Source organism: Triticum urartu, chromosome 7A, assembly GCF_056163025.1.
Source record: "Triticum urartu cultivar PI428250 chromosome 7A, HENAU_Tu73, whole genome shotgun sequence".
Lineage (NCBI taxonomy): Eukaryota > Viridiplantae > Streptophyta > Magnoliopsida > Poales > Poaceae > Triticum > Triticum urartu.
The window spans coordinates 25,481,466-25,493,131 of NC_141879.1; the positions used below are offsets into that span (position 1 = coordinate 25,481,466).

Sequence of the window (11,666 nt, forward strand, 5' to 3'; positions counted from 1 at the left end):
TGCACAACCAAGTAAATAAGATCACATTCATTGTAATATCTTGAATTGTTCACAAAATGATATTCCAACTCATGGTTCCCAAAAACTTAAAAAGAACAAGAGCTGCTCCATTTAGCCCGTCTAAAAGACAAACGAAGCTGAACAGTCAGAAAATACATTCCTAAATGATTCTCCTTGGTCGGAGTAGCACCATGGTCTTCTCAGCATGAGAAGAAGCTGCCAAACAGAGTACCAGCATGCTCTTAGGGTTGGGAAGATCCATCCACCTAAAAGGAAAAAAATTGTAAGTATTAAGTACTTCTAATGTTGAAACAGATTTCAACTAAAAACAGCCAAAGGAATAACTGTGATATACAGAAAACAAAAAAGAGATGAACATGCACATTGTACAGTACACAGATGAATAAGTCTGGTGAAATAAGGTCCTTTCCAGCAAATAGAACTAGATAAAGACGATATGTATTGTTGGCATGAATGGCTTCTAACTTTCTCTAAAACGGCTCCAAACCACAAGGAATTAACAGCTACACAATAACTTTGTCATAGGACTACAATTTAGATCTGAAGACTATAGTTATCACAATCTTCGTGGCTAAAAGCAACTATAACAGTATCAAGTGTGCATATGAAATTAAACAAGTTGGACCTCTGAACCTTGTACTACAATAGTCTATGACCAGAGTACCTTAGAAAACAACTAAAATAAGGATTAGTTGATAAAAAATGTATAGAACAGACCTGAATACGAGTCTTTGATGCTGGTCTTCCCAATCAAAGACTTTCACAGAAGAACTCCCAGAAGGTATACCATTGACCAAACATAATACCAGCAACATCAAACAGCAGGTTTGGAACCTAATTAATAATCACAAAGAAAATAACTTGTCAGCAGGAAATACCTATTATATATACACTGGGTTTTAGTACATGGAACTATTATGGTGATAGCATCATAAAGTTTTCCAACTCATCAGTTTGCCATGTCTTAAGCTTTGAAATGTTCACAGACAGTAGTACCACGAACCTGTTGGTAAGCATATCATGTATGCTAAGAAACGGTAATAAAAAACCATGAATGATGAGTGTACCTAACGAAGCAACTGTCAAAAAATTAGTGGGAGGCTCACATATAGCTACAAAGTTGTAGAAGTGCAAGGGCATCTCCAGCCGCGCCCCCAACAGGCCCCCCCAGGCCACTTTTTCGGCACCGGCGCCGAAAAAACGGCCCAGTCGCGCCCCCAGGACGCCGAAAATCGCCGGTTCGGACCTTTTTTCCGCCCGGCGGTCACAGGCCGAACCCGGCGCGCTGGGGAGCCGTTGGGGGCTCCGGCGCTAGGGAAAAGCACGCCTGGCCCACACCGCCAGGGGAAAAGTCAAGGTTTTCTTCACCGACTCGCCTCGCACCCCCCGCGCCCTCGGCCACCACTAGCTGTATCCCGGCGACGGCCACCGCCCGACTCCGGTAGATAGCCATTCCCCGCCGGAAAATAGCAGCGCTTCGCCGCGGCAGCCCCTCCCGCAACAGCTGGGTGTTTCCGATCGCAGTTTCCGGCCGCGGAGGCACGGTTTAACGGCGGGTTGACGGCCACCGAGCGCAAGGTGTTCGGCAATTTGCCCGTCTCGGCGATGGACTCGGATGAGGAGGAAGAGCTCGCCGCGCTGCTGGAGGAGGAAGCCGCGGCCGACGTCCAGGAAGAAGAGCATCTGATGGTGCTCGCCGCCCTCGCCCAGCTGCTGGCGAGCAGTGAAAAGCCGCGGCGAGGTGGCTCGGCGCCGGGGCGGGTGAAAGCAAAGAACCGGCATCGTCTGCAAGGCTACTGCATGCTCTACTCCGACTACTTCGCCGATGCTCCACTTCATGGCGAGAGAACATTTCGGCACCGTTATCGGATGAGCCGAAAGCTCTTCCTCAGGATTGTGAATTCCATCCGGGAGTTCGACAACTACTTCAAGTGCAAGATGGATTGCACTGGCGCTCTTGGATTCACCTCCATCCAGAAGTGCACGACAGCGATGAGGATGCTTGCATATGGAGCTCCAAGTGATTCACTCGACGACTATGGCCGCATGGCCGAGTCCACCAGCATAGAGTGTTTCTACAAGTTCTATGGGGCAGTGGTGGCGGTGTTTGGGCCACAATACTTGAGAACACCCAATGCGGAAGACACTGCTCGGATCCTAGCCCAGAATGCAGCAAGAGGATTTCCTGGGATGCTTGGAAGCATCGACTGCATGCATTGGAAATGGAAGAACTGCCCATTTGGTTGGCAGGGGATGTACAAAGGCGCCAAAGGCGGTTGCAGTGTGGTGCTTGAGGCGGTAGCCACACAGGACCTCTGGATTTGGCACTCCTTCTTTGGTATGCCAGGAACTCACAATGACATCAACGTGCTGCAGTGCTCTCCTGTTTTTGCCAAGCTCGTTGAGGGCCATTCTCCTCCAGTGAACTTCGAGATCAATGGGCACCAATACAACAAGGGGTACTATCTAGCTGACGGCATCTATCCGAGATGGTCGACATTTGTGAAGACGATCTCAAACCCTGTGCCAGGAGGCAAGAACGCCTGGTTTGCGAAAGTTCAGGAGGCTTGCCGGAAGGATGTCGAGCGGGCATTTGGTGTGCTCCAATCTCGATTCGCTGTTGTTCGGTACCCCGCTCAGACCTGGTCGAAAGATCAAATGTGGGAGATCATGACTTGCTGTGTCATCTTGCACAACATGATCATCGAGAGTGAGCAAGAAGACCCAGTGTTTGACACTGAACCATACTACAGGCAGGGTCCTCTAGCCGAAGTTGATCACCAGCTACCGGCAACTTGGACTGCCTATCTCAGTATGCGTCAGGAGATCCGAGACCCACAGGTGCATCATCAACTGCAGAAAGATCTGATTGAGCACCTATGGAGGCTCAAGGGGGACGCCTCGTGATGAAATACGAGTTTTTATTTGTTGAACAGTATAATTTGTATTGAACTATTTGTTGTTGTAGTATTTTGTTGAAGTATTTGATTTTTCTGTGATGAAATATGTGATAAGAAATAATTGTGTTGATAATTGAACGCCGAGACATGGCGAAACCACGCCGAATATGGGCCTATTCTCACCCATATGGGCCGTTTATTCGCCGAAATTGGGCTGCAAAGTGGGCCAATTTCGGCGCCTGGGGGCGAGCTGGGGGCGACGACTGGGCGCAAAACCGCCCCCAGCGCCGAGTGCATCGCCGGCTAGCCCCCAGGGGGCGATTTTTATGCGTCCTGGGGGGGCCAACGGCTGGAGATGCCCTAATTCAGCTCAATTTCAGCAGTGCAACCAAGTAAAAAGCATTTAGCACCGGCATAGATGTAGCTATCAAATGAGATATGACAAAGAGAACTATCAAAAAGGAACGCTACGTAGTGCTCTCCCTTCAGGTTTAGAATCTCACGAAGTTGCGATTTTAATGTTGAGCTATATCTAAATCTGGAAAGAACTTGTCTGGGTTACGATGTCGCGCTCCTAGAGACAAACAGAATTAAGATATATTTAGGAGATGAACTATTCATAGCAAGAAAATTTTAAGAACCAAAAAGAGACATATCAGGGATGCCTTAGAAGATACCACAGAAAGGAAGATCAGGAGAACCATCATTTCTCGCTGCCACATTCGTCGTTATCTCACTGCCCTATAGATTAGAGAAATAGGGAAATGGAAATGATGTCTCAACCTCCCTTTTCTAAATTTGCAAGAAGAAATAGGTGTTTGGAAGATCGATATTCTCACCTCACTTGATTCCAGTGAGCTTGCCAAAACCGTGATTGCCCACAATACCACAGAGGTGACGCACCCGCGCTAGCTAATGCTTCGCCGCCGCCTCACATTCCACGTGTTTCTTGGTAATAAGGCTTGTTGCATGTGTATTACATTCAGAGTTTCAAACTGTAATGTAAACAAAAGATAAGAAGGGAGCCTCAAAATTAATACAGAACTAATTTATCCTACAATGTCAGCCATTCCAAATTGTGTGTATATTCTATTAATCTTATAGACTATAAAGAACAATATACCTGCAGACGATGAATGTAGCAGGAAAGTTGCCTCCTTCCTTGCCGTGGTAGTTGACATGCTAGCCTCGGACCCTGGTACGGGAGGAACAGAGCAACTCGGTTATGTAGTCTACTTCAGAAATCACAAATGTAATAAAGTTGCCCAGAGAAGGTAATGTAGCAACCATTGCGGCTACTGCTGAACTCTCAGCTAGGGATTCAGACTAATAAAGTTGCCCAGAACTCCTCTAGTTTCCAATTTATGTTTCTCTCAGATTTCTGAAAATAAACACAATATGTCAACTTCAAGTTGATTAAATACAGTACCTAGGTGTGTTATTACGACAGATCTAACTAAAACAAAGACCATTGCGGCTACTGCTGAACTCTCTGCTAGGATTTAGACACCAATAATGAAAAAAAGTGTATGCTGCTACCTTTTTTTGGGTCTTCCTCTCCTCAGGTCGGTTGTAGTTCGCCAAGACTTGACTCGGTAGTGGGAGGAGCTGGACTGGGAGGGAGACAGAAGGGTGAGGCGGCTGGCCGGCGTGGGAATCGGATCTAGACGGCGAGGGAAGCAGACCTGGACGGCGAGGGAGGACCCAGTCAACGGGGAGAGAGGCGGCGCTGGGGTGGCTGGACGGCGAGGGAGACGCCCGTCGATCGGGATGGAGGCGGCACTGGAGCCGCTGGACGGCGAGGGGGCGGCGAGGGGGCGGCGCTGGACGGCGAGGGAGGCGCCCCTCGACGAGAGGGAGGCGTCGTAGGAGTGGCTGGACGGCAAGGGAGCGGCCCTCCATGGGGATGGAGACGGCGCTGGAGGCGTGGGGCGGCAGCGGCGGGATTGGGGTCAAGCACAAGATGGGGTGCGGCGGCGCCGGACGCGGAGGAGGCGGCCGGATGCAACTAGGGAGATGGGGACAACTGTTTAGGGATTTTGACTCTTCGTCCCCTCCCAAGCCAAAACAAAGGCAGTATTTTACGCACCCACGTTCCTGAAGGCTGGGTGCGAGCCGTTCCTGAAGGAGGCCTGGCGACCTTCACGAATGTGCTGAACCGTCACGAATAAATCAGAATGGGGTAGTGGACACCCAGAAGACCCCCTTGGTCCTGAGGTAATTTCAAGATTAGCTAGTTCTGCAACTTCAAGCAATCTGCCATTTTAAGTCAGATCTCGTGTAACACATCTATTTTGTTGCTAGTTTCCTTTTATTTCTGCTTCAGCTATAAATCCAGTTGGGTGTACATCCACTTGATCACTGTTACTGAATTTTTTATCTAACTTCAACTATAAATTTTGATGAGCTGGTAATTGTTAATTGTGCTCTAGGCTAACCACTTGGATGCTTCACAAGCTGCTTCTTCTAGTGGACTTGAAGGCTATATTGGTTGCCAGAGTAGATCTAAAATGGTCTATAGGTAAGTAAAAAAATGGTCTGGTTAATTTGAATACTGGATAGCCACCTCGTAGAAATAAATAAATGAATAAACCTTAGAACAAAACTGGTCTATTCTAATATATGAGGAGCATGATACAAGCGCATGTGTACATTACGAAAAACATCAATGACACAAACTACTGTGAGCAAATGTGCCGAGAGATTGCTGGCTATTAGATCATAATCTATTTACAACATGTAAACTTAGCATATTCACCTCACGAAATTCAGGCTAACAAACTTACCAAGCCAGGAAAGCAATAGGAATACAGGGCAGATAATCTATGGAATACCAAGGAAAGCAATAGGATGAACATGTCTTTGGTGAGGTCTGAATCTTTACCTACTTATAGTGTTACTGCACCAAGTCCGTAAATCTCGCAAGCTTGGCTGCACAAATATTATAAGTGCCATTATTTTCCTCAGCCAACATATGGCAGCAGATTCACAACTCGAGCGTGCCACTCTTCAAAATAAGAATCACATCTTACCATACCTCAGAGCCTGTGGTAAGCAACACCAGCTGGGACGGCGTCATCGGCTGCTGGTCTTTGTCTTCTTCAGCTGCAAGTAACGGTGAAGCTAACGACGAGCCAGTGTGTGAGGCCACGCCCTGTTCTTTCCCTCGCTGGTCTCGCTTGCCCATTTCCTTGCCCCTGCTTGGCTTGCCGTCAGAGGTTTATTCAAAAAAAAAGGAACCACACACATTTGCACAATATTGCATAGATGGGCAGAAAAAGAGAGGGATAAAGACCAGGAGCAAAGGGGGATCAGGACGCAGAGAAGCTCACCTGGGCATCACCGACAGCGCTGCCACTTCGACCCGGCCGAGAGTGCCTCTTCCGTCCGTCGGCGGCAGCAACAGCACACCGACCGGATCCTTGCACCCCCGCCTCGGGCCGTCGCCCTGCAGTCTTGCCAGCCCCAGCTCGACCTGAGAGCGGCTCCTCCATCTGCTGGCACCGCCGCCGCCTCGCCCGTCGCCTTGCAACCTCGCCCGCCCCCACTACCGTTGCCAGGAGATGCAACCGCTCCGTTCTCCTCTGGCCAGATGTGCCATTGCATCCCGCACTGGCCACCTGATCCGTCGGGTGGGCACGCGCAATGATGGTCACGAAGAGAGAGAGGAGGAGAGACAGGGGTGGCGGCGGCGGCGGCGTCTGGAGAGGATGAGCGGGGGAAGGAGAGGTGGCGGCAAGGCATGGATAGGGTTGTGCCCTGGCCTCGAGGAGGACGGGGGATTGGTGGGGAGGAGGACACGGGATTGGTGGGTGAATCATCCATGATGGGCGCGGTTAATGTATTTTTCACGCAAGGCGCGGGCGACGCACACACAACACGCACACTTCCAAGCTAGGCCCGCGAGAGACGAAGGCCCACTTGTCATCCGCCTGAGCAAGAAAAAGTGATGTGGAAAGCCGTGGGATTTTTGATAGCGGGGTGAAAAACCTCCAGCGAGGCAGATCGAGCGAACGAGATCAAAAGCGGGATGCAAGTGCCCTCGCTAGGCGGGTTGCCTAGCGTGGTTTATATGTTCAATGAGTCTGACCTCTAACTGTTTATTTGCAACTTGTTCTCTGACAAAGTGAAAATCTATCTCAATATGTTTAGTCTTGGCATGGAAAACTGGATTAGCTGACAAATATGTAGCACCAAGATTATCACACCAAAGACAAGGAGGTTGCACTTGTGCAATTTTAAGTTCTTTCAACATGGACTGGAGCCAAATGACTTCTGCTGTGGCATTTGCTAGTGCTTTGTACTCTGCTTCTGTACTTGACCTGGAGACAGTTGCCTGTTTCTTTGCACACCAAGAAATTAAATTTGGTCTATAGAATATAGCAAACCCACCAGTGGACCTTCTATCATCCACACAGCCAGCCCAGTCAGCATCAGAAAATGCATTTATAAGAGTAGATGACGATTTGCTAAATGTGAGACCAACAGTTAATGTGTCCTTCACATACCGTAAAATCCGCTTGGCTGCTGTCCAATGAGCTGTGGTAGGAGCATGAAGGAATTGGCATACTTTATTGACTGCAAATGAAATGTCAGGTCTGGTGAGAGTCAAATACTGAAGACCACCTGAGGGAGTCCTGGATTAGGGGGTGTTCGGGTAGCCGGACTATACCTCCGTCGGACTCCTGGACTATGAAGATACAAGATTGAAGACTTCGTCCCGTGTCCGGATGGGACTTTCCTTGGCGTGGAAGGCAAGCTTGGCGATGCGGATATTCCAGATCTCCTACCATTGTAACCGACTCTGTGTAACCCTAACCCTATCCGGTGTCTATATAAACCGGAGGGTTGTAGTCCGTAGGACAATCATCTTCATACACAACAATCATACCATAGGCTAGCTTCTAGGGTTAGCCTCCTTGATCTCGTGGTAGATCTACTCTTGTACTACCCATATCATCAATATTAATCAAGCAGGAGTAGGGTATTACCTCCATCGAGAGGGCCCGAACCTGGGTAAAAACATCGTGTCCCTTGCCTCCTGTTACCATCCGGCCTTGACGCACAGTTCGGGACCCCTACCCGAGATCCGCCGGTTTTGACACCGACATTGGTGCTTTCATTGAGAGTTCCTCTGTGTCGTCGCAATCAGGAAGGATGCCTCTTCCCGTCTTTAAAGACGGCGTCGTTACTAAGGGAGCCTTGGCTGTCGGCCAAACCCTCCGGCTAGGTGGTTTTCTCTGACCGCCTGTTCGGCCGTTGCGCCGACGGTGACCTCTCGGGTCATCGAAAGTAACCTTCACGTCAGCTCGGAACTGGTCGAGCAGCTAGATCCGATGGAGCTCTCTTTCGTAAACGATCTCTTGGATCGCATCGCCGCCCTGGGGGTCGCTACGGATTACGACCAGGTTGGGCTTAAACCCGATCTAACAGAAATTAACTCTCCCCAGGTCACCCACCACGTTGTCGTGGTAGAGGCGCAGTGCGGCGACCCTTCATCTATTTTAAGGACTAACTACATCCGAATTCCCGACCCTCCAAGCCGGATACCCGCGGAGGGGAGGACGTAACTCAAGACCTGGGCTTAGAATCACGCAACGGGCTAGATTCATTGGACAACATCCAAGGCTCCGAACTTCAGAGTTCGCAAGCTCTTCGGCCTCCGAATCTTAGATTGGGTGAGGCTTCAGATTCAACGCCCCCCGCCCGCCCGAACATAAGCGATCTTTCCCAAATCAGGCAAAAGCCCGAGGAAACAGTACATCATTACTGGGCCAGATTCCTCCTGGTTATGAACAGGATAAAGGATTGCCGCGCGGGAGACGTAATTCCAATCTTTTGCAGTAATTGCACGGACGAGGGAATACTTAACGCCATAAGTCGTCGTGATATTACACGCTTCGCTGACTTGGCGTCCATAGTACAAAAGTACCGTGCGATGGAAAGCGCCTGGAAAACCGAAATAAAATTTTGGGATAATCCAGCCTTAAATAGCAACCCCGTCCGAACTAAGAGGGTGCATCATAGTAAGACACCCAAGTTAAATATCAAAAAGCCAAAACCCTCTACAGGGCATGGAACCGTACTGGAAAGGTGGCTTGATGGACCCTGTAAAATCCACAGTACAGAGGACGCCACACCGACTCACAGCCTTAGAGCATGTTGGATACTCCGGCAGGTGGCCAAAATTGGCGAGGACCTCTTAACTTTGGAGGCCGCAGAAAGCCACCCCGAGGACACCAGTACCGTTCTCACAGTCTTCGAGACTTTTGCACCAAACAATATGCGAAAAAGAACACTCCGTAGTCTTGCCGAAGTCTATCAAGTAGCAACGATAAACCCATGGAGTGACACAGCTATTACTTTCAATGCAAGCGATGTACCTAAATTCCGAACAGCCCGAGCACCAGCCGCACTGGTCCTCAGCCCAATAGTGGACGGCTTTCGCCTCACCAAGGTACTCATGGATGGAGGCAGCGGATTGAACCTCATTTACGAGGAAACCCTCCAAAAAATGAAAATAGACTGGAACTGCATCGAGCGAAGCAGCACAACCTTTAGAGGAATAATCCCCAGTCGGGAAGCGCGCTGCATAGGAAAAATCACACTAGATGTAGTGTTCGGCACGCCGGATAATTATAGGTCCGAAGGGGTCACGTTCCAGGTGGCTCCTTTCAATAGCGGATACCACGCTATACTAGGGCGGGAGGCATTCACAATCTTCCAAGCAATACCCCATTACGGGTACATGAAGCTCAAGATGCCCGGGCCGAACGGAATTATCACTCTCGCTAGTGATCCGGACATAGCACTCCGCGCCGAAAACAAGACCGCCGCATTGGCCCTTGAGGCACTATCCGAAGCCCTAGCGGCTGAGGAACTGACTGCGCTGCGCTCCACGGTTAATAGGGATGATGTGATACTCGATAAGAGATCCAAATCCACATCCTTCAAGCCAGCGGACGTAATAGTAAAATTTCAGGTCCATCCAACAGACCCCAATAAAACAGCTTCCATCGGGACACGACTGAACCCTGATGTAGAAGCCGCACTGCGAGAGTTCCTACAAGAGAACTGGGACATTTTTGCCTGGCACCCTTCAGACATGCCAGGAATCCCATGCAGGCTGGCAGAACACAGCTTAAATATCCAGAAAGGATTCAAACCTGTCAAACAAGCCCTTCGGCGTTTTTCCGAACCGAAGAGACAGGCAATGGGAGAGGAGCTAGCCAAGTTATTGGAGGCCGGATTTATTAGAGACATAAAACATCCGGACTGGCAAGCAAACCTGGTGATGGTACCAAAGAAGGACAAATCCTGGCGCTTGCGTGTCGATTTTAAAGACCTTAACAAGGCTTGCCCAAAGGATCCCTTCCCCCTCCCCCGTATCGATCAAATTACCGATGCCACCGCAGGACACGATTCGTTGTGTTTCCTCGACGCATACTCCGGTTACCATCAAAACAAGATGGCCCATCACACCATACGGCCCATTCTGCTTCAACACAATGCCCTTCGGGCTGAAAAACGCCGCGCAACATATCAGCGCATGATCCAGACATGTCTGGCAAATCAAATCGGCAAAACGGTGGAGGCGTATGTGGATGATGTGGTCGTCAAATCAAGACATGTCGAATCTCTAGTAGACGACTTGAGGCTTACATTCGATAACGTCCGAAAATACGACATCAAGCTCAACCCGGAGAAATGCGTTTTTGGTGTCCCAGCCGGAAAGCTCTTGGGCTTCATTGTATCCAGTAGAGGAATTGAAGCAAATCCGGCCAAAATTCGAGCTTTGTCACAACTGGATATCCCAAAAGACCTCAAACAAATACAAAAATTAACCGGATGCGTGGCGGCTCTAAGCCGCTTCATCTCTCGCTTGGGAGAAAAGGCACTGCCCCTTTATCGCCTTCTTCGGCGCACCGAACACTTCGAGTGGACAGATGCCGCCATGGCCGGACTCGACGAAATAAAGGCCATATTGGCAACAAACCCAGTCCTGGCCACGCCGAACACCGGCGAACCAATGCTATTGTACATTGCGGCAACACATCAAGTTGTCAACGCAGTACTCGTCGTCGAGCGGGAAATGGACGGACACAAATTCCCCCTTCAAAGGCCGGTCTACTACGTGTCCACTATCCTCACTCCATGCAAATCACGGTACCCGCATTATCAAAAGATTGCATACGCGGTATTCATGGCATCCCGGAAGCTACGGCACTACTTTCAAGAGTGTTCAATAACAGTAGCCTCGGAAGTACCACTCAACGACATTATCAATAACCGCGATGCAACGGGACGGATCGCAAAATGGGCCATTGAGCTCCTCCCATTCGATATAACCTATAAGCCATGGCGAGCTATCAAATCGCAAGTTTTGGCCGACTTCGTCGCAGAATGGACAGAGGCCGAACTCCCTAAAGAGTACGACACATACTCAAACTGGATCATGCATTTTGACGGCTCCAAAATGTTGGCAGGACTGGGGGCTGACGTCGTTTTGACGTCCCCCACAGGAGACGCGGTCCAATATGTACTCCAAATTATGTACACGGACTCCAACAATGCAGCCGAATATGAGGCCCTTCTACATGGTCTCCGGATGGCAGTATCCATGGGCATTCAACGCCTAGAGGTACGCGGGGATTCGAACCTCGCGATATCCCAAATCAACGGCGACTTCGACGCCAAGGATCCAAAAATGGCAGCTTACCGCAATGCCGTCCTAAAAATGTCAGC

At 49.6% G+C, this 11,666-nt stretch overlaps 1 long non-coding RNA gene across 4 annotated transcripts; it reads right to left on the bottom strand.

The window, feature by feature from the left end:
- On the bottom strand, nucleotides 1-7,510 carry LOC147957201 (uncharacterized). 4 transcript variants are annotated; one of them, XR_015612396.1, is made up of 10 exons: nucleotides 6,254-7,510; nucleotides 5,806-6,118; nucleotides 4,461-5,133; nucleotides 4,209-4,302; nucleotides 4,045-4,116; nucleotides 3,761-3,916; nucleotides 3,599-3,662; nucleotides 1,025-1,088; nucleotides 739-855; nucleotides 1-266 (listed from the first exon to the last, which is right to left on the bottom strand). It is a non-coding gene; the product is annotated as an uncharacterized LOC147957201 (long non-coding RNA). The 4 variants fall into 4 exon arrangements; XR_015612395.1 differs by having other exon boundaries at nucleotides 1,025-1,100; XR_015612394.1 differs by having other exon boundaries at nucleotides 739-1,088.
- Nucleotides 7,511-11,666: the final 4,156 nt, after the last annotated feature.